The sequence below is a fragment of the Lemur catta genome, chromosome 6 (assembly GCF_020740605.2).
Source record: "Lemur catta isolate mLemCat1 chromosome 6, mLemCat1.pri, whole genome shotgun sequence".
Taxonomy (NCBI): domain Eukaryota; kingdom Metazoa; phylum Chordata; class Mammalia; order Primates; family Lemuridae; genus Lemur; species Lemur catta.
Window position 1 is genome coordinate 54,603,028 of NC_059133.1, and position 22,001 is coordinate 54,625,028.

A 22,001-nucleotide genomic window follows, 5' to 3' on the forward strand; every position below is an offset into this window, starting at 1 on the left:
GGGCTCCTCTCACCTGAGATGCTAAAGGGAGGGGACTGGGAGGACAAGAAGCCAGATGACCGCTGGAGGGCCATGCAAACCAAGAGGCCACGGCAGTTTGCACCTGAAATGGGGGTCCTGGGGCTTCTGTGGCTGAGCCTGGCGGATGGGAGATGGTATGAGGATGGTGGGTGGGGCGCAGGGTTAGGAGGTGGCAGGACAGAGGGAAGAGATGCAGGCCCATTCCCCGGTCTGACAAGAGAGAAGAGACGCACACATAGGACCTGATTTCATAATAGCTGGAGGCGGTTGTTCAGGGCCGGGAGAAACAAAGAAAGTGGAACCAAGGCTTTCAGATCCAGAGGGCTTTATGGAGGAGGAACGTGGGCAGTGGGCTGGGAAAGAAGGGAGGGGTAGTGTTGGGGAGGGGGCTGGGTAAGGACTCTGTGGCCCTCATGTGGAGGGTTCCAGGCCAGGCTGAGTTCAACCTGGGGAGCCACCAGAGGTTGGACTCTCGGGTGCAACATTCTGAGAAGAAGGGAAGAGTGTAAACGCGGAGTCAGGAGGCTGAGGGTCCTGAGGCTCTGCCCTTAACCCTCGACCTTGGGTAATACACACACATTTCTAATGTCATCTTTCTCTAATTTGTAAAGAGGACTAAGAACATTGAGCATTCTTGATTTTTTAAAAGCTTCTCTGGTGGGTGAGAAAAGCAGTTGGGAGGAGGCTCATGACTGAATAGATTTAAAGAGTGTCAGCCCCTCCCTGGTGAATGAGAAGTCAACTTCTGATGGGGCTAGTTCCAGCTCTGCCACCAGCAGATCTCTTTTATAGGCCTCAGTTTCCCCATCTGTAAAACAAAGGGAGTTGCACTGGTTCATTTCTTGTGGTCTCTCCCCGCATCTGGTATCTGTTTAACAATTTTCAAGGTCCTTACAAGAATCAAATGAGATAATAAATGCCAAGAAGCTTTGTAAAGTGTAAAGCATGTTCTCAGCATGAGGGGTTGAGGGGCTCCCTGGGCAGGGGCAGGGGGGAAGGAGATGGGCCATGGGCTGTGGTCTGTCTTAGGCTGGGACCCCTGGAAGGAAACGCAGGGAGCCCTGCTCAAGTTAGTCCACTCCCTTCCCACAGCCTTGCCCACACCAGCAACATCCCCTTCCCCCTTCCCAGCCCACCCCCAGGCTCTGGGGACCAAGCCCTGCTCAGATTGGGGATGGGACTCCCCGGGGCAGGGGCAGAGGGGGTGGGAGCCTCCCTTCCAAGTGGCTCAGAGCTGGAGCACAGCAATTATGCGGGAGGATTTATGTCCCCTTGCCTTTAATCGGAAACTCCATGTCAAGAAGAAAAATCTGCACTGTCCTCCGGCCCGGCTTCCTGCTTTATCATTATTATTGGAGGAAGGTTGATTTGGAAACTTAAAGAAAAGTGGGGTTGGTGGTGGGAGCCACCAGGGAAGGGGAGGTGTGGGGCAGAAGGATGGCCTTCCTACTGTTTGTCCTGGTTTGTCACTAGAAGGGGGTAAAGGGCAGGAAGAGGCGGGAGGTCCCAGAGGGCAAGTGAGAAGAGACCAGGGGACAGGATAGATGGGGAGGGTGGGACCAGGGGGTTAGGAAAGGAAGGGCATCAAGGAGCTGGGGGTTGCCAGGAGGCAGGGATGGGGTGGGCACACAGAAGGGACAGCTGGGGCTTGAAGGGGAGAGAAGAGAACCAGGACTGATGAAGGAGGGAAGGGGCGGCCAGGCACTGGAAGGACTGCAGGGGTGGGTGTTGGCCAGGGGGTGCTGTGGGAAGGAGGGAGAGTGTGGGGAAGCAGAGGGGTGCGGGCTCACAGAGGGAAGGGGCAGGAGAGACAAGGTGACCAGAAGGGATAGCGGGGGCTGGGGTTTGTCAGGGGTTGGACCGGGGACCCTGGAACTGTGGCCTTCTCAGTCTGTACTTTCTCCCACGAGGGCCTCTCCTCCCCTGGCCCACCCAGGACCCATGTCTCCTGGTGTCTGGGGTGGAGGGCTCTGGCCTCCCACAAAGCCCCAGGTGTTTGCCTTCCACTCTGGGAGCCATTTCCCTGGGTGATCAGGTATAGTGATTGGGAATATGCTAAGGGGACCCCCTGACTATTAGGGCCCTTCAGGGACTGGAACAGAAGTGTCAGAGGGAGAGACAGTCCTGTACTCTGGGGAGGGGGAGGGATCCGAGACAGGAGGCCTCCTTCAGCCTCCTGCCCTGTTTGGAAGTCCCCCTAGTGTCTTACCTGGTATCCGTCCTGTTGCCAGGATTTCATTTCTGAGGTGTGGAAAGGGCACCAGCTCTGGAATCAGGCCTGAATCCCATGTCTGGCACTGACCACCTGTGCACACCTCTCCGAACCTCAAGTTTTGCATGTACAACGCGACGATGGTACTATCTGCATGGCAGGGTGTTGTCAGGATTAGAGATTATTAAGTATGCAGCACATAGTAGGCCTTCAAAATACACCATGCCCATCTGAGGGTAGCACCCATTATGTGCAACCTCTCTGTCTTACAAAGCATTGATGAATCCTTTGTATGTTTCCTTATTTGATACTCGTGACAACTTAATAAGAGAGCCCGGGTACGTGTCATTATCCTCATGCTAGTGATGGAAACCATGGTGCAGAGCATGACTTGTGACTCCCCCAAGGCCACATAGCACATCCCTGGAGCAGCCGGGTGAGACAGCTCCATAATGTCACATGAGGAGATTGAAGATCTTCCTTTGGGTCTTCTTCCTCCACCCTTACCCAGCCCCACACCCAGCCGCTCCTGCCTGGGATCCAGGGTCGAGTTGGGCTGCTCAGCGCAGTGGCTCAGCTTCCGATCCTCCTGCAGCCTGGGCCGTGCCCACCCTCATGCACCTCCTCCCCAGCTCAACTAAGAGGTTTTATAGCCGTTTATGAGCAATTTCTGTCCATATATCACCGTAGATATATAGCCAGGCAAATATTAGGGACCCAAACGGAGGTTTTAAGAGCGGGTTTTATTGCTGCTGAAAGAAGGCGTGATGGACAGCCCGCGGAGACCCACCTTCCCTCTCGCCGCGCGGCCGGGCGGTGGCAGCACGGACTGGGCTTCGGCTGAGAAAAGCCCTGTGTGAAGCTTGAGTGTCATGCTGGCATCCAGGGGTGCACCGGGGAGGGTGGTGACTAAAGGGCGGGGCTCTGCTCCTCAGAGAGCTATGCGAGTGGGTGGGTGGGGGCTGCCGGGGAGGCCAGAGGTCACGGGCTGGCATGGACAGGACACCCTCTCCCAACCAGAGCAGGAAGTCTCAGCGTTCCCGTGGATTCCATACACGGAAACATGGATGGAAATGAGACAAACCTGGGAAAGAACTGCTCCCCATGGACTGCTGGAAGAGACTGTGGCATTGCCTTTCCCTGGAAGTCCTTAAAAACTGCATTTGAACAGGGAGACCCAGAGACAGAGAGCTGGACAATATGACCTGGAGAAAGCCCTGCAGGGGAGGTCATCCTTGACCTCCTTTCCAGCTCTGTCCCAAGTCCCCAGCCCACGTGTCCCTGCCCTGTGTGGGCTGCTGGGCATGGGTGAGCGGCAGAGGGGCGAGGAGAGCCTTCCTGGCTTGCGGCATATGGAGAGAAGATGTCCCGGGGAATCCTCGCTCCTGATTTAAGCAGCTCCGACAGCTTTATGGCGCCTCCTCGAGTGAGCCCCCAACGTTGGCTGTTTAACTTTTTAGCGTCGTTTAACGCTTAGACTCTGGCGGACAGGCAGGCCCCTCGGCCCCAGAGGCAGCGGCACTAAATCAGGACACTCTGAGGCCCCGATAAATAATTTTTACAGGGCACGCAGCCCATAGATCACCAGTGGGGGTGGGGGGAGAGTGGCTGTGATATTTCAACCGATTGTCATATGTGACTACCCCGTGCTCCGACTCCGGGTCGCCCACATGGCAGCTGGCTTCATAACCACAGCCGACTCCGGGGCCCTCCACATGGGGCATGGAGGGGGGTGGGAGATGGTGCCTCCAATAACCCCCAGCCCACAGATGACTTGTCACCTTCCGTGGCCTGGGAATAATTCGTGGTCTGCTCAACTTGCCACTGTCTGCGGAGCATCGGTGCCCCAATCCAAGCCTCCTCTGGCACTGGGAGAAGGAACAGCTGAGGGCAGGGTGGCGGAGAGGAAGAGAAAGAACTTTCTGTAGCCAAAAAGTCACTTTTCAGACCACCTTCCCAGTTCTCCCAACCACCTCCAAACCCGAGGATCCCATGAGAAAACAGCCAGAGGGTGGGCCGTGTTCGCCGGGCCCTGGAGCAGAGGGCAGAGCTGAGGCTGGTTAATAGAGACTGGGCCACGTCCCTGTGCCATTTATGCCTCTGGGGAAAGAGACAGAGAGGTGGGAGCAGTATGGAAGGAGAGAGACAGAAACCCAGGGAGAAGGCTGGGTAATGAGAGGGCCAGAAACATGAAAGTGGGAAGACATATGGAGACATAGGAAGAGAGAGGCACAGGCAAGGGGAGACAGAAGCTCACTCGGAAAGGACATCCCAACACACAGGGCTCGGTGTGGAGGGCTATCCTGAGGCCTGGCACCAAGCAAGAGGAGAGTGGAATAGGAGCGGTGGTCTCGACAGACGGGAGGGCTGGGTCTGTGCCCGGCCGACCTGCCCCGTGCCCCCTGAGGTGCTCCTCCACAGGCTCCAGGCCTGCGTTTCCTTGTGCCTGCTCCACGCTGCCCCCCCTCCCTCTCTCCCCTCCCCTCAGTGCCCTTGCCCCGTCCCCTCATCTGTAAGATCCTGGGATTTGCAGGGACACTTAATCCATATGGAGCTGATTCATTCCCATCTAAATCATCTCCATGAGCTTCCCTAAGAGCCCTCTGATGTGCCAGCCGCCATTCCTCTCTCCCAGGCGATTGCGGGCTGGGGGCTGCCGGTAAACAAACCTCAGCCGCCATCCATCCATCCTGGCCTCCTCCATCAGTTCAGCCAGGACCACCCATCTCTCCAGCCCTGCTCTCCCCAGGCCCCCAGCCCTCCATCCATCTGTCTGCCCCTCAGTGTCAGCACCCTCCTCCTCGTACCCCTCTGCCTTGTCCTGGGTAGGATCTTGAGGGGTCATCTCAGCCATCCCTCTGCCTTTCGACAGGAGCCTTCCCTTACCCCTGGCTCAGCAAGGTGGGGCCTGTCTTGGTTCATCACCTTCCAGGAAGAGAGGCCTTCAAGCCTGATGATTTCACTGAATTCCAGGGAAGTTCTTTCTCCTGCGTAGCTTGTGTGCTTGAGTGCACATGTGATCACCTGTCTGAATGGGACTGAGGGTAAGGTTACAGGATTCTGTTTCAGGATGAGTCTGCAGCACTTGCAATATGTACCTCTCGGGCTAATGTTGCGTGTGGGGTGCAAGAGCAGTGAAGCGGTCCTTTCCCCGACTCTCCCAGCTGAGTCCAGCGCAGCGCAAAGCATGCAGTGGGTGCGCGCCCCCAGTGTTGACTGCTTGCCGACCGTGACCTTATTTGTCAGCTCCAATGAGTCCAGTGGCCTTACATACATCCTGGGGAGGTTTTGGTGGAATGACCCTGTGGATCTGATACAGGGCTCAGAAAGGCCCGATCACGGCCCCTCTAGCCTGGCAGGGTTTGCAGGAGACACTAAGGAAGTATCTCTCACTTCTGTTCTCCCACCCAAACGTCTTAACCCCAACCGGGGGGTAGAGCTTGCCCAAACAACTCTGGTAATTGTGGGGTGGAGGAGGAGGAGCAGCAGTGCTGGTGGAGCCCTCCCTGGCACTGAAGCAGACCCCTCACATTTGGGGGAACCTTATGTTTGCGTGCACCGACAAGGAGAGGGTGTGGCTGCCCCCGCCCCAGCGCTGTGCACCATGGCCCTTCCCCGCAGGCTCCTCATCTCAGCCTGGCAGTGGTGCTTCTGAGAAAGGGCTGGGCAGCGGCGAGCCCTCAGAAGGAAAGACAGGAGCAGTTCTTCTGTCCCCTCTCAGTGTCTTCATGCACAGCACCAGCAGGAGGTGGAGAACAGGGCTGCCTCTGGAGCAGAGAATTTGAGTCAGACTCTAGTAGCCCTGCAGGAGGATAACGTGTGACAGGTGTGTCCTTACCTGGATTCCACAGTAATGGCGAGCGGGAGAGGCAGAGGAGACGGAGGGGGGAACATGAGCCTTCAGACTCCCTGAGCGGGCTGGTGCCTCGCCCCCGACCAGCCCCTCCCTGAGACCTAGGACACCTTGTTGAGCATCCGCTCTGCCCTCAGACCGGAGTGGACCAGGCAGACAATCCTGAAGCAATTCTTCCCTCTCCCCACAGTTTCCTGGCACCTTTCCCCCTTCTCATTGGCCCCCTCCAGGGAGTCACTGTGAGTGCACAGGATAGTTGGGGCTCTTGCAGCTGCTATCCAGCTGTGAAGATCCCTGACCTTGCCCTTCCCACCCCCCTACAGGGAGAGAAGGCTCTAACTGTAGTCAGAAAGCTGAGAAGGGTGGAGTGGAGGAGAGCAGGGCCAGAGGGGCCGTGGGGAAGCTAACCACTCGCCCCAGTTGTGTGAACATATGTGTGGGAGGGGAGGGGCCTGCAGGTGGCAAGGCCCAGCTTAAGAATGATGGAGTGTTTCTTAGTTCTCTGAGCTATAGACATATGGGGTATACAAGACCAGGCAAAATGAGGAATTATTACCTAAGAAACAGAGGACGTGGGGGACTAAGAAAAAATTCAAGCCAAGGAGACCCCATGCCACCCCCCTGCCATCGCCATCATGGCCTGACCCCATCTGTGCTGGCCTGGATTAAAGTCTGCAGGGAGGGGGAGGCCTGAGAACTGGCCCTCAGGCCTTCAGAGGAAAAGCTAATCCCCAAAACGTGCATTTGCCCGATGTTACCCAGAGCGAGGAGAGCTGGGAACAGCTGCTCAAAATCTTGAGGTGCAACAGCCACATGGTGCTTTTTCTCCTTCCTTCCTTGTGCCCGCCTGTCTCTGCAACTCTTCCTTCTAGCCAGTCCACTGAGGGACCCAGCCCGTATTCTCCCATTACCCTGCCTCTCATGGCTCTCCCCAGCCTCTTGAGCCGCTCAGACCAGTGGCTCCCAGCTTCTCTTTTATCTTCTGAAACTGCCCTTCCTGCAAGAAGTGACCCAGGTTGCTTCTCTCCCCATACAGGCCCTTCCCCCTAAAAAAAGTCCACTTACCCACACTTGTGGCTGATGAAAGACCTTTAGGATCCACTTGTGGGCTGGTGCCTTGGTCTTGCAGGGTTTGGAGATTCTTTTGTCTATCTGTCCTCTATTGCTCAATGTCCACATGTCCAATTCAGGCTGTGACATCCACAATGCAGGCAAGTAGAGAATTTGGGTCAGAATCTAGAAACCCAACTGTCTAGGGGTCAACAGCACAGCTCTAGGAGCAATCTGATTTTTCATATAGTTGACAGCCCTGACTTCATGAAGCAGAAGTGTCTCGAGGGATGCCGAGAGGCCTCAGAGGCAGTATGTGGGACTGATGCACTTGCCCCGGGAAGCCACCTCATGCTCCAGCAAGAAGTGACTGGAAGCCAGACTACAGAAAGAACTAGAGTCCCTTGAAGTTAAAGGAATGATTTCCAGGATTTTAGTGAAGACCTTGAAGAGGGATGACTTTGATCTTTTCAAGCTCTGAGAGCAGAGAGGCCTGTGAGTCTGGAAAGGTTTACTTCCACCTGTACAGGACTGACTCAAAAGAGGGACAACTACTTTCTTTTCCAAGAGCCGAGACTCATCCACTTCCGGTCCAATTCCATTCACAATTTCTTAGATGATTGTTTCTTGGCTAGAAATCTCGTTCTTGACCTCCCTCTCCTATTCTTCCTGTGATCTGGGAACCATCTTTGGGAACGAAATCCAGCTTCATCTTATGGTGCCAGAAGAACAGAGAGGTAGAGCTATTTCCGGACAGTCACACAGCAAACCAGCAAGGAGTTGGGAATGCCCCCTTATGGATCCTCTTCTCTTCTTGGAATGTGCTCCTAGGGGGAAGGGCAGGGTCCTCGAGACCTGGAAGAGCACCCCTGCCCAGCAGGTTGGGATCCAGATGTGCACATGATGGAAATGTCTTCACAGCCAAGGGCCCCTCCCTCCCAGTGAGAAAATCCCACAACTGGGGAACATCTGGATCAAACCACAGCCATGAAAGCGCAACATCAAACGAGGGTTTCCAAGCGACCCTCCCCACAGGCCCTGGTTCAAGAGAAATTGCAGATCTTCCTGCTTGAAGCTTTTAAGTGTCACAAAACCCCCGAGTTTGGGATTGCTTCTTATTCGCCAGAGACAGATGTCCCTGAGTGAGCATGGTTGGGCTTGATTACCCCAGCGGGCGGGGGCCGGGGGGGGGGGCGTGGGTAGAGTGTGTGTGACCTGATCCTACCCCCACCTGATCCAGGCAGGAGTAGCCTGGGATTTAAAGCTGTGGTGAGGGGCTCCAGCAGTTCAGGCTGGGGTCTGGGGAGAGAGGGGACAGGTGGGCCTTTTAAAACGTGCCTACATCAAAGGTTTGAGTATGCTCCCTTCCAGCTTTGGCGCCTCTGGGGGAGGAAAGCGGTGATTTCACCACATAACTGCACGTAGGGCGGATCTTAGTCTGAGAACTTGTGGGGAATGTGGAGAGGGGAGGGAGGGTGCTCCCCAGAGGGGAGGAAAGGGCAAGGGGGTTTCTCATTTCCAAAGTAGCCTATCCAGGCCAAGGAAAATGGGGCCATATGCGGCCTCCCTCCCACTCTGCCCCCTCTGGAGGGAAAGCTGGAGGGGAGGGTATATTCTTCCAAGGTGGGGGAGGAGGGAGCAGCTGCAGCAGTGGGAGGGTGGGAGCCGGATTGGGGATGGAGAATGGGGGCAGCAGGGGCATTTTCCCCACAGGCATGAGAGAGGAAGAAGGTAGCCTATGTGAATCCTAGGAGACAGTGAAGTCCCCCCTGCCGGTCCCCCAGGCTCTGTCTGGTCTCAGGAATCAGAGAGCACGTGGTGATTGTGCTGGCACAGTGGGATGGGCTGTGGGACAGGTGAGTTAGGGAGGCACCTGGATCCAGCTGGAATCCCAGCTCAGATTTGGATCATCTGCCCCAAGGATGAGCGATCATGGGCTGGGATGTTGACACCCGCACTGTGACCTTGGTTTATTCCTGGAAGGGAAGGTGACCCTCAAGTGGGAGGGGTGTGGGGGGAGGAAAGGGCACCATTTGCATGCCATTTGGCTTACAGTTTTCGTATGCCCCCCTTCAGGAAGCCTTCCTGACCCTTTCCTTTCTCCATTCCCCTAGAGAGGTCTAGGTGTGTACAGGTGCTCCCAGGGTGCCTGGGTGTACCCCTAGTGTTGGTCCTTCCCACGTTGCTTTATAAACATCTACTTACAGTTTTTTTCCTCATCTAAACTGTCCATACCTTGACACGGACAGTTGCTCTTTTCCGTGTTCCTAGTGCCTGGCACAGCGCCTAGCAGCGAGTAGGTGCTCCGCGATGCTACCCTGCTGGAGCCCGTTCTCCCACGACCAGTGTTCTGGGGAAACAAAGGACAACCCACGTGATGATCCTTCAGCAGCCTGGAGGCCCGTGATGGGCTCTCAGCTTTCTAAAACCGCAAGGGTAGCTCCTATCAGACCTCTTCTGGGAGTCTTTTGGGAGGACCCTAGACTGATAGCACTTTCTCCTGCCCTTGAAACTTATTGTCCATAAGGCTCACTTTCATGGTCGAGTTTATTATTACTGTTTCCAAATCTGGGATGAACGTAGGGTTTTTGTTTTGGTTTGCTTTGTTTTTTGGTCACTTGAGACCAAATGCTCTTTGGGGCCAGACTACCCCATTCGTTATACAGCCCACAGGGCCGGCACAAAGGGAGGGTTCAGTCAAGGCAGGCCGGCTGGGGACGGCTGACCCCTCCGAGGGTGCTCGTGTCTCAGCCTGTGGTGTGGGAGCTTTGTCTGGGGCTCTGACGGCTGAGCTTCCCAGAGCTACTGAGTCAGGGATGTCCCGATATAACAGGGTGAATAGGACACACGAAGAGGCCCCTGTCGCAGTGAGGTAAGGAAGGACACAGGGGCCTGCGTGGCTCTGTAAGCTGAGAGAGTCCAGGCTCGAGGGGAATGTTGAGGGGATTGCAGAGGTCAGTGGGTTTTATTCAGTCTTTGGGAGAGGAAAGTATGGCCGGGGTTGAGAGGAGGGGAAGGGAGGGCTGGGTGGAGGATGAAGGAGGTTGTCCAGTTGGGATAGACCTCAGAGGTCTTTGTCTGCAAGTGAGGAGCCACGTGTGAGCCTGGCAGGCCTCGTGTCTAGGAGGGGTCTGGGCGGCTGTACACATTCCCTCTGCACTCTGAGGAGATTGTACCCACCCCTCCATTACCCACTCCCATCCCTCCCCAGACTCTAGGCCAGATGGGGCCTGATGTCTCCCGGTGATAGGCCCGGCCTGACCTGTGCTCTGGCAACATCACCCAACACCGAGCTAGGTCAAACCAGCTTTGCCTCATACCCTCGGGGTCCTCCCTGAGGCTGGAGCTGCTTTTGAAGTTGGTGGAGAGAAGATTGGTGAGCTGCATGCTGAGCTGAGATCTCTCGCCTGTCAATGAGGTGGAGAGGACCTCTACTTTGAGCCCTTGTTTGGGGGCCTGAGGTGTTGACGCCTTAGTCGTCAAGACTTAGTGTTCTCGTCCTTGAGTGCTGGTGAGGCCGACTGCATTGCCAGGCTTGTCGGGGTGGCAGGGTGGCAGCCCTGCTCGGCTCCAGAGAACACCAGTCACTGCACTCGTGGAGCAGAGCTCCAGGTGGTGCCATCCACATAGAATTCAATATGCAAGATGCCCCCCTCCCCCACCTGCAGTTGTGTGACAGTGAGGTGCCATGATGATGGCCTTTTTGGGGGTCAGGGCTCTGTGAGCCCAAGCTGGTCAACCTGAGAACTAGCAATACTCAAGTGAGGTTTTGCCCAAAGACAGAGAGGGGTGCACAAAATGATTTACAAAGTTTAGTCCTCATGAGAAGCAGGCACCAGGAAGGGGAGCTCTCCCAGAACATCAGGACTATGGGGCAGTGTGTGACCTTAGACCACATAGGCAGGGAAAAGAAATGATAAAGTCCACCGTCAGGGAAGGAAAACTGTGTGAACAACCCCAAATTGTAAAGGACAACCCATGTGTCAGCATCCAGTGGGGCCTGACACTTAGTATGTATGCAGTTAACACGAGGTGAACCAGGACCAGAGTCTACATTCCAGTCTCTAGATCTGGGGTTCTTAGAAGCAGAATGGCCCAGCCGCGCTGGTTACCTTGTGCGTGGGAATGTGCTGATTTGCTAAAGTCAGAGACGGGATCCTGACCCAGATGGGGGTCAGGAATTTGTTTCCTTCCCTTTTTATGCTTTTTACGGAAAGCTTAGTTTATTGTTTGAGATGAAAAATAACAACCAGATGAACGAAAGAAGGGTCATCAGAAATGATAAATAACACACTCCAGATGTGGCCCTGAATGAGCACCGTTCCTCTGAGTAGTCACCTGGTGGGGAGATCCCCTCATTCCAACAAGGCTGCGGTGACACAACAATTTTTTGTAGCTCTTCTTTTGGAATTGTCTTCAGGGTATGTGACTCAGTTTTTTGATTGTCCTTATTGGTGACAAATTGTTATCTTTTGCTTTTTTGGGATCAGCCAAAAAAAAAAAAAAAGTTCAGTTAACGGTTGTCTTGAATATTTCATAAACTGATTTTAAAGTCAGTTAAAATTTTTTTTTTTTTTGGCAGAGACGGGGTCTTGCTATGTTGCTCAGGTTGGTCTCAAACTCCTGGGCTCAAGCAATCCTCCTGTCTCAGCCTCCCAAAGTATTAGAATTATAGGCATGAGCCACTGTGCCTGGCCTAAAGTCAATTTTTTTTTTTTTTTTTTTGAGACAGAGTCTCACTCTGTTGCCCAGGCTACAGTGCAGTGGTGTCAGCCTAGCTCACAGTAACCTCAAACTCCTGGGCTCAAGTGATCCTCCCACCTCAGCCTCCCAGAGTCCTAGGATTACAGGTGTGAGCCACCTCACCCAGCCCCTTAAGTCAATTTTGAATGGAGACTTTGCAGAAATGTTTTAATCAACAGAGGTACGTGTGGAATGAATGTGTGTCCTCTTCAGGTGACTATTTTGAAGGACAACCCTTGTTTGTTCTGCCATGTTTGTTTAAAGAAGCTGATCACAGATACAGATTCTATATTGGGGCCAGGTGTGATGACTCATGCCTGTAATCTCAGTGCTTTGGTAGGCTGAGGCAAGGGGATTGCTTGAGCCTAGGAATTTGAGACCAGCCTTGGCAATATAGCAAAACCCCGTCTCTACCAAAAAAAAAAAAAAAAAAAAAAATTAGCCAGGCATAATGGTGTTTGCCTGTAGTCCTAGCTATGGGATGCTGAGCCAGGAGGATCGCTTGAGCCCAGAAGTTCGAGGTTGCAGTGAACTATAATCGCAAAACCTGGGCAATAGAACAAGAGCCCTGTCTCTTAGAAAAAAAAAAGTTTCCATATTGTATTCTATTTAATAAAGTAATGTAATATGATGTTAAACGTGTTACGCTAACCACCTCCTCCTCCTGCTATTATGGATTGCTACCTCTGATCACGTATAAGGCATTTGGTTTTGCCAAGGAAGGGAGGGAGTAGAGGCATGGATTTGTGTCTACACAGGCAGACCCAAGAATGGTATAGTTGAGGGAGAAGGTTTGGGCCTCCATCTACACTTGAGAGTTGCCTAACTCTGCATTCCTTTCTGAACTAGCTCTGTGTTCCTCCTTCCAGAGGATTTGGTCAACTGAGCAGCCCTTTTTTAGGGGGGAGATTAATTTCTTAGCTTGGTTCTCTGCCATTCACCTGCAAGAATCAGTACTAAGTGTAAGAGGGAATCTGTAATCATGTATTTTTCACAAAAATGGAGAGGGTGAGGTCAAAATGAACCTACACAGCAAACTCGTTTATATAAAACAGTTATTAGTTAACCTATATGAAGAACTCTCCAGTTGAGGAAGTTTCCAGAACTTTCCTTTCCTGAGGAAAGACCAGGAAGAAATGGGTGAGCATTAGATCAGGGAGACTGAGGTTCAGTCTCAGGAACATTGGCTGCCTTGAGTAGTGGCTTCTCTGTCCCTTTTGGGGAAACTCTGTCTCAGTTTGAGTTGGGTGTGTGTTGGGGGTGGGTGTGACGGCTTGGTCTGGGGGCAGAGGGAGGGGTGGAATGACCTCCAGGAGGCCTAGCCAGGCGGAACACTCACTGCTCCTTTGCCGATAGACCAAGCTGCAAATCAGGAATTTATTAGGAGCTGAGACTCATTTTCCCACCCTTTATAGCCCTGATGACTCAGAGCCAAACTCTGGCAAGGGGCTTCCTCATGGTTTTAATTAGACAATTAATTTTTTATTGGGTCGTTTGATTTCCAGAGCCGATTCCACTCTCCCTCTTGTCCCCCACCTGCCTCCAGCTGTGAATAGCCAAGGGGAGACAGGGATTCAGGAGAGGTGCAGAGAAAAAATCCCCTGTCTGCCTTTGAGCTGATTTAGGAGTCGGTGAGGGGGAGGGGGCGGGAATCCCTCTGCCACCCTCAGCTTGTCTAGCACCAGAGACACTGTCCAGAGCTCAGACCTGGGCTCACAGAGCCTGCGCAAGGGCATTCTTAGCTACTCCTCCCAAGCTTCTCGCAAGCTGCTGCGCTAATTAGTAACACAGGATGGGAGTAGGGCAGGGAACGGTGCCCCCAGATACATTAGCGGCATTTCTATGGTTAATCCTGGCCGTGCTTGGGAGCTGTTTACCCTCTCCCAGGGATTAGGAACCTGTTTGAGTTAGAAGGGCAGAGAGAGGCCAGGGCTCCACTCTGCCCTCCACCTGCTTTCAGGAGCTGGGTGGGGGCTCTGAGCCAGCGGGGGTGGGGGGCAGTGAGAGAAACCTGTCTCCAGTCGTCTCCCCTTATTGATCTCCTGCCTTCAGCTGCTTGGCCTGCTTTTGAATCTAGATCCTCTCCACCTGGGCTTCACCCTGCACCACCACCCTTGTCAAAATCACCCTGGCTGGAAGGGTGGGGAGGAAGAAACGAGGGAGGTGATGCAGCGTTTTAGCAGTGGGGATGGGCCTGGGTGTGGAAGGGGACCCTATATGTCACATATGTTCTCTAGGAAGGAGGGTCTCCTCCCAAGATTCCCAACCATGCTTGTGTCCCACCCTGAAAGGAAAGGAAGGCGAGACTCCAGGAAGAACTTACTTTGTGTAGCAGAAACAGGTAGCTCCTCCTTTAGAGTTCTATGCTATGGCAAGTCCAATATTTTATTGAGAGCAACATTGCTCAGAGGACTTAAAATGGAATGGAGGAAGAGGGCTGTTTCCTCAGGTGTCCTGTTGGTGGGGACATTGTCACTTGTTGTTTCAGCACAGGGCTCTTTCTGGAAGTGTGTGAGTGCATACATACGCGCGCGCGCGCGCACACACACACACACACACACACACACACGCTGGGGGCCCTGGTGTATGTGTGCAGGCATGCACACCACCACGCACGCCCCCTCGCTATGCCAACGCTCCAGGTCATCCACAGGAAGGGATGTGAGCATGCACACGCACCCCAACAGAATCAAACGCAATCCGTTAGAACCAAACCGAGGAGCATCTGCTGATACAGAAGTAGGCTCTGAGGAGTCCTTGCAGGTAAAGCCAGCCCACCAAAAGAATAAAGGAGGATGCCATTCAAAGAGGGGCTCTGGTGACCCTCCTTGCTGCCTACATTCTCCTCTAGAGTCAAGGCAACATCGGCACTGGTGGATGCGTAGCCCTCCTCCTGCCGTTGCAGGTCTGAGAGAGCATACATTTCCAGTGGGGTCCAGGACTGCAAGAGGTAGTGGCCCATATTTACATTGGACTGTAAGGGACACAAAGATAAAAGGGCCCAAAGATCAAAGGGACCCCAGGTGCTCAGTGTATAGACCTCTGGAGGAAGGATTTGTTCTGTAAACAGGGTTTCAGCTCCTTCTGGGAAAGCTTACACTGAGCAATTTCTCTGCTGGGGCTTGAGGTGGTTCTACACTGGGAGTGAGGGGACAGCCCAAGGATGGGCCTTCTTGGCACAAAGTCCTGCCTCAGTGGTGGGGGCCACACCTCTGATAGTCTGTCCACTCCTCCCAAGTTGTGCAAAGTGGTATTTGCAAATCCACAGAAGAAAGGGACAGAAAGGTTGTGTGTATGGGGCCTGAGCTTGACACCTCTGGGACAGTGAGGGCAAAGGGGCCAGGAAAACAGGCAAAACTCCATCGGAGAGGCCATGTGCGGGGTCAGTGTCCATCTGTAGGGAAGGGAGAGGAAGAGAAATGGTGAAAGGAATAGGAGAAAGAGAAGTAAAAATGAAGGCACTGAAACAGAAAGAGAGACAGAGCTAACAGAGAGAACCACACAAAGGCTGAGAAACACCGCCTGAGTTTGCAGCTCGGGTGGTGGGCAGTCGGAGGTGGGAAAGCCTCAGGGGGGCCCAGCAGCCAAAGCAGTTGACTCGGCTTGTGCCTGGAAAGGTGGACAGGGTGGTGGGGAGGGGACGGAGCTGCAGAGAAAGAGCCTGCACTCTGGGCAGAGGAGAGGGCGGAGGTTGAACCTGCTTCTCCCAGCTCACAGGCTCACCCCCACCCCTTTTTCTCCCTGAGCCCAGGGCTGAGATTGACAGGACTGCAGCTTCTCTGGGTCCTGGGTGGATTTGAATAATTAAGTCATCTGGATTCTTATGATTTACCATTTTCAATGATAAATAGACAGCGCCCAAGCCAGCCAGTTGGCAAAACTCTGGCTGCTAGTTATAATTTGTCAAGCTGCCAGCAGATTCATGTTTTATGCTAATGGAGAGAGACTCATTGACTAGGGGGAGGCAGTGACCGGGTCAGCTCTTTCCTCAGGCACCCCAGAGGTCGAGAGGTCGGGGGAGAAAGGCCGAGGCTGGTATAGATTTTCTGTAAGGGTCAGTGTAATTTTATAATAATTCAGAGGGTACACACACTCCTGCATACACAGAGGGTCATGTATGCAGAGATATGTTCAGATTTGCATGCACCCCATCCCCCTCCATACATACACACCCCCGCACCTGTGCAGGCTTTGGGCCCAGTGCACACAAGCCCAGCACAGGCACACTTGTCCACTCCCCTTCAGCTCCCTCGCACATGCACACCCTTGCTGTCACCTTCAGGCACATGATGGGCCAATGCAAACTCACAGACCTGCTCAGCAACCTGGAGAAACGTATCACCCCTGCCCCCCAACCTTCCCGAGCAAGCTTTGGAGGGTCCCTCTGCAAATCGCCCTTTATTGCAGGGCTTGCATGGCTGCCGGTCCCGGTGCATGTCTCTTGCTCCCATCCAAACATCTTTCCAGGAGGGAAAACAAATGTGCCCAGGGCAGTCCTGCCTTGTGGACAGACGGGGGCTGGGGAGCTGGAGCTGGGAAGTCAGGGGTGAAAATCAGCTGAATGCAAAACAAACTTTTTTTCCACCGGTTTATTTGTGTATTTGTCCACAATACATTGACGCCTCAGTGGCAAAAACCTTTCTTCGATAGTCAAGGCAAACTGAGTTAGAGACAATGCTTCGCACATGATGGGAACTAAATAAATATTAGTGGAATAAACAGCTGAAGATACTAATAAATGGAAAAAATTGCCCTTTTTCCACCTCAACAAACCTTTACATCACTGGTTTGAGAGCCCAGAGAACAAGTATGGATCTGGGTGAAGACCTCCTATTCCTTGATGTGAGCAATCTGGGCTGGTGTAATATGAAATGCTAATGTTATACCAATGGAAACAATCTGGCCTCAATTTTGATCCCCAAATGCCCTCAATATGGATCAACGAGCAAGGGAGGATTGAGAAAGGAGCATCTGCCCTTTCCTCCTGCCCAGAAGAGAATTTGAATTTGCTTTGAGTCGTTTATGGGCAGGGCTGGAAGCTACAGTTCATTACTATCAGCAGCTTTGAGGTTGGTGGGAGCATGGGGAAGGGTTAGGGGAATGGGAGACACATTTTATTTCTCTGTCCCCCGCCACTCCCAAGTGGGGGAGAGAAACACAACAGCAAACTGAACAGAGCAGAGGCCTAGGCAGCAAAGAGAACCCGAAGACAAGGCTGCTTCTGGTGTCAGGCTCCAGGATGCAGCCGTGGCTGTCAGCTCTGCCCACTTAGATTCCGGATCCTGCAAAGTGAGTTGGATTCCCTGCTTCCCTGCCAGGTTGGGCCAAGAAGGTTGTTTTGCGCAGTCTGCAACCCCTTACCAAGGCCTGGAACAAGCTGCCTTCCTTGTTTACCGAGCAGATGTGGATGGCGGTGGGCCTGGCTAATCAGGGGTGTTCCGTGGAGAGATGGCCAAGAGCCAGAGGGGACTGACTTTTCCATTCCAAGGGAGAAAAGATCCCTAAATGCATCAAGATTAGGGAAATATGCTTTGCTTATTTAAGTGTTTGAGACTTGGACCTGGCATCACTGACCTCACTCTCACTCACCCTGGGAGAGCAACAGCCCTAGGGCCACCAGCCATTCCACTTTCAGGAGCAGGGACAGACTGACTGTGGCTTGCAGATGGCTGGGGGCGGGAAGGATTGTCTGGGGTGAGCCAAAGGGATACGAAGGTCATAATCATGACTGATATAGAAAACAAGTGGATTCATCCCACAACTGGTTAGCAGAGCTTACTCCCCATCTCAGCCCTCATCTTGTCCCAATATTATACAAATATACACCACATAATGAACCCTCGAGGGCAGCGTGCATGGTAGCTAGCCTACAGGTCTCAGAGCAGAGCCATGCGGGATGCAATGATAGTACAAGAGCCTCGGCTTGGACTAGATGAAAAACGAGAGAGAAATCAGGAAGGCAGGAAGGGAGATAAAGAAGGAGAAGTGAAGGAAAGATGAAGGTAGAGAAAAGAGGGGAGGAAAAGCTTAAAGAGCAACGCTGGGCAGTGCTGGACAGAGGCCTCCCGAAGAGGGTGTTGCAAAGTATACGTGAATATACCTTTCTAGCCAGTGTCTGGGGGTGCCCCAGCCCATCCTCAAAGCTTGCACTACTGTTGGAAGACCTGGCTGACCTTAGTGACCTGCCCCATCCCACTTTTGGGAGACAAGGGAATTATTTAATTAGCTCTAAGAAACCTTCTGAATCAAACTGAGCAGTTGCCACTAGAGCACGTGAGCAGGGCACAGGGAGTTCAGGCCTGACAGGCTGCAGATAGCCTACGACCCCAATGGGGGGATCAACCCAAGTTGATGCCCCTCTACAGGCTGACTCTAAGGTAACCTTACCAATTCATCTCTTTGTGTGTGTGAGTTCAGTGAAATGTACTGTAAACTTAAGGTCCACTTGCCCCGGCAGAGAATGTCTTCATTCTCTTTCACATATGAGGTTTTTTCCCTGGTTCCTCCAAGGTTTGCAAATCTCATGCTAAGCTCTACAGATGAATCTGACCTCCCTGGCATGGGAAACCCCTTGACCTGGAAGGTAGTTATCTGTGGCAGGGATGAGATAAGAATAGCAAAGCAGGAAGATTTTTCTTCTCACCAGTGGAAGAAAATGAAGAATTCCACTCCCCCACCCAAAAAAGCAGTCCAGGCCTTATCTTCATCCCTCTCTCACCTGCAGGTATTCAGGCAGGCTAACCAAAATTACAGAAAATTCCTCCAGTGCAAAGGGCTCATTTGACAGATGATCAAACTGAGGCCCAAGGTCACAGAGCAAGAGCACAGCAGAGCCCAGCACAAAGCGGCCCAGTCTCCCGACAGCCTCTGCCAGCAGGGTGGGAATGGAGGCGCTAGGGTCCCCCGATGAGAGGATTGAGCCCGGGGGAGGGGCCGCCAGGGCGGGAACCCACGAGGGGTCTCTGCCTAGCTGGCCTCTTCTGCTTCAAGCGCGTTTTGCAACCAGATCTTGACCTGCGCGCGTGCGTGTCTCAGAGCCTCAAGGCCACGCGTCCAGGTCGGCGGGGCGCGCGGAGGCCAGGGGCGGACAGGCTGCAGGAAGCTTCTCCAGCTCGCTCAGCCGCTTCTCCACGCAGCTGGTCCGCAGGCGGCCGGCCTGTGCCTCTGCCTCCTGCGTCGTCGCGCAGGCCCGCATCCCCCGGCAGGGCGCTGGAGACAGGAGTGGTGCTGGGCCAGGGGCTCCGCAGCCCAAGCGCCGCCGGCCTCTCCACCCGCTTCCCTCCCTCTGCTCCTCAGGAACCGGGATCCCCTTCTGTATACCGAGTCCTGGTTTCCTTTCCTGTTCTCTCCCCTCCTCCCTTCTTTCCTCTTTATCTCTCCGTATCTTTGTTTCTCCTTGTTCTTTCCTTCTTTTTCTTTCTTTCTGCCCTACCTTCACTTTCTCTTGATGTTCTTCCCTTCCTTCGCCTTTCCTTCCCTCTTTCTCTGTCTTTCCTCTATTTCCTCTTTTCTCCTTTTCTACCTTTCTTCCTTTCTCTTGCTCCTTTCCATTTCTTTTTTTCTCACTTTTACCTTCTCTTTCTTTTCCTTCCCTTTTCTTTAGTCTTTAGCTCCCTCCTTACTTTCATTTGCTTTCTCTGTCTTTATTTTTCTTTCTTTTCTCTTTCCTTTTTTCCTGATTGTATCTCATTTTAAAAACCCAAACAAACCTAGTCCTGATTCTTCATTCTGCCCTTTTTCAATATTCCTTCCATGTTCGTGTCTTTCCCATCCACCCTCCTCTACAGCATTGGGGCCCTCTCGTATCTTTTCCTCTCTCCCAGTCTTTTCTCTTTGTTGTTCTGATTTTTTTCCAGGCCTCTGTGCTGTTTTCCTAGAACTTCATTCTATCTTCCTTTGTTTCTGAATCCTCTCTCTGCAGCAGGCATATGGCATAAAACTGCCCCCTGGCCAGTCAAGGTCTCTGTCCTGTGTCAGCCCAGCATCCTCCATGCCATTCTTTCTTAACTCTCTCAACTTGGCACTCGGTTTCAAGGGCCCAGCAATAAGGCTGTTTCCCTTACTTGAGATGTTGGGGCTGGGACCCAACTACAGTCTTAGGGAAGCCTTGCTAAACTGTCTTCACTCCATCAATCCTAAGAAGAAAGAGGAAGAGAAGAAAGGAAAGAGAAAAAGAGGGACAGCCCCACCAATCTGGGGTGGGGGAGTACTGAGGAAGCAAGAGAAAAAAGGATCGGATTCATCAAAGGGGGGGGGGAGCCCAGGACCAGATGTCCTCTCCCAGAGCACCCTGAGCCCAGGCAGCCTGAAGAGAAAAGCCGGCTCCCACATTAGTTTGGGAGGGGGGTGTTGAGGCCTTCCATCCAAATCCTCTGGGCTGCAGAGCCGTGAAGGGCTACGGACTGGGAGGAAAGAAAAAGGCTTAGGTTTGCTTTGAATGTCAGTGGCCTTCACGTCTGCCCCTAGATATGTCCCTCTCAGCGGCCTGGTTTTTTGGAGACCACACCAAATTCGCTTTAGGCGGTGCCAGATGCAACTGTACTAAACCTGTAAGCTAGGCTGGCTTGATTCTGGCGCGCACTGGAGCAGGTGCCGAGGCAGCCTCAGGGCCACCGGCAGAAAAAGCTCAGGAATAGCGAAAACAAAGGCCCGGGCCGACTCGCGCTCCTGACCCAGGGCGAAGCGGCCTCTGGAGGTGTGGGCTCGGGAGCCGCCAGAGACACCACACGGTCGACGTGGGAATTTTCTCTCCTGGGATCCGCAGCCCCTCCAGGCCCTCTCCAAGAAGCGATCCAAATGTGCCATCTGCCGCCTGCCCAGGGTTTCCCAGGAGTGGCGGGACCTGGAAAACTAAGGCCCAGCAGCGACCTTCCGCCGCAGCTGTAGGCGCCAGCCAGACCGCGGGCTCCAGGGTACCCCCCTCCTCCCGAACACCTGCTGTGGCCTCTGCCCTCGCCCGCCTCCCCAGACCACCAGGAGGCCGGCTCCTGCACCCACCCCGCCCGCCCACTCCCCCTTGTCCCAGGCCCCCAAGTTCAGCCGCGCCCTTTGAACCCACTCTCTGCTCTTGACTCCCTTTTGAAGAGCCTCTCCACCTCTTCCTCCTGGGATATCTCTTGGAGGGGGATAGTCTCAGTCTGGGGAGGTCAGTAGGGACCTCTATTCCTTGCACAACTTTGGGAACTTGTAGAAGGCAGGGAGGTTGTGCTGGGGCGGGAGGAGGATACTCCCTTGACTCCATCTTAGGGAAATAGGTCTCTCAGTCAAACTGGATTGGGGGGGATACTTGGGAGTTGTTCCCTCTCTCATGTCACTGCTTACTTAAAATCAGTGAAAGGCCCCAGGATAGTAGGGGCCTAGGCAGCTCTGGACCAGGCTCTGGGCTGATACCCTGCCCCCCATCCCACAGGGTCTGAAACTGCTACTTTCACAGAGACCCCTGGGGATCTCCAAGCGTCCCTAAGGGCTTGCTGGGGTGAGCAGGTTTGGGACCCGGCTGGATTCTTCTATGCTGGTATTCAATCCTGACTGGGAAAGAAGTGAACCCATCATTCCTCCAGTATGGGAAGCAGACGCCCCTTCCTCTCACTTTAAACCTCAAAACCCCAACTCTGCTCCCTTCTCCATCGCCCTTCAAAAAACTTTTCTGAAGTTCCCACAAGTTGCACTAGGGGACAGAAGCAATCTCCCTCAGACTCTTGGGTCTCTCAGCCCCTAATTTCTCCCTTCTCTCCCGGTTTCAGAAGCAACCCTCCCTCTCCCCTGCCAGCTGCCACCTTAGTCCCCAAACTCAGGGGAGGAAAGCTGCTCTGATCCCAAGCATCTGACACACGCCCAGCCCCAGCCCAAATTCCTCCGAGCGCGGGCGGATTAGTGTCCGCCTGCAGGGGACTCAGGATGGAGTCAGAAGGACAGGGAGAGACCGACTGTTCTCAGGCAAAAGCGCACCCTTCCCGGGCCCAGCTTACCTGCTCAGGACGGGCTCCTCTTGATTTTCATCCACTCTAAACTTTGTCCTTCGTTGAAAGGATTCCAGAAGGGGCGAAAACTCAGCCCTTAGTCGGGGGGAGGCAGACAGGGTAGGAACCCTTGAGGGCGCAGGCGCCTGATCCAGAGCGGGCC

General features: G+C 53.6%; 1 long non-coding RNA gene across 1 annotated transcript; it reads right to left on the reverse strand.

Moving 5' to 3' along the window:
* Positions 1-7,835: 7,835 nt before the first annotated feature.
* LOC123639742 lies at positions 7,836-21,950 on the reverse strand. Its single transcript, XR_006735796.1, has 3 exons — positions 21,848-21,950; positions 9,372-9,486; positions 7,836-7,963 (listed from the first exon to the last, which is right to left on the reverse strand). It is a non-coding gene; the product is annotated as an uncharacterized LOC123639742 (long non-coding RNA).
* Positions 21,951-22,001: the final 51 nt, after the last annotated feature.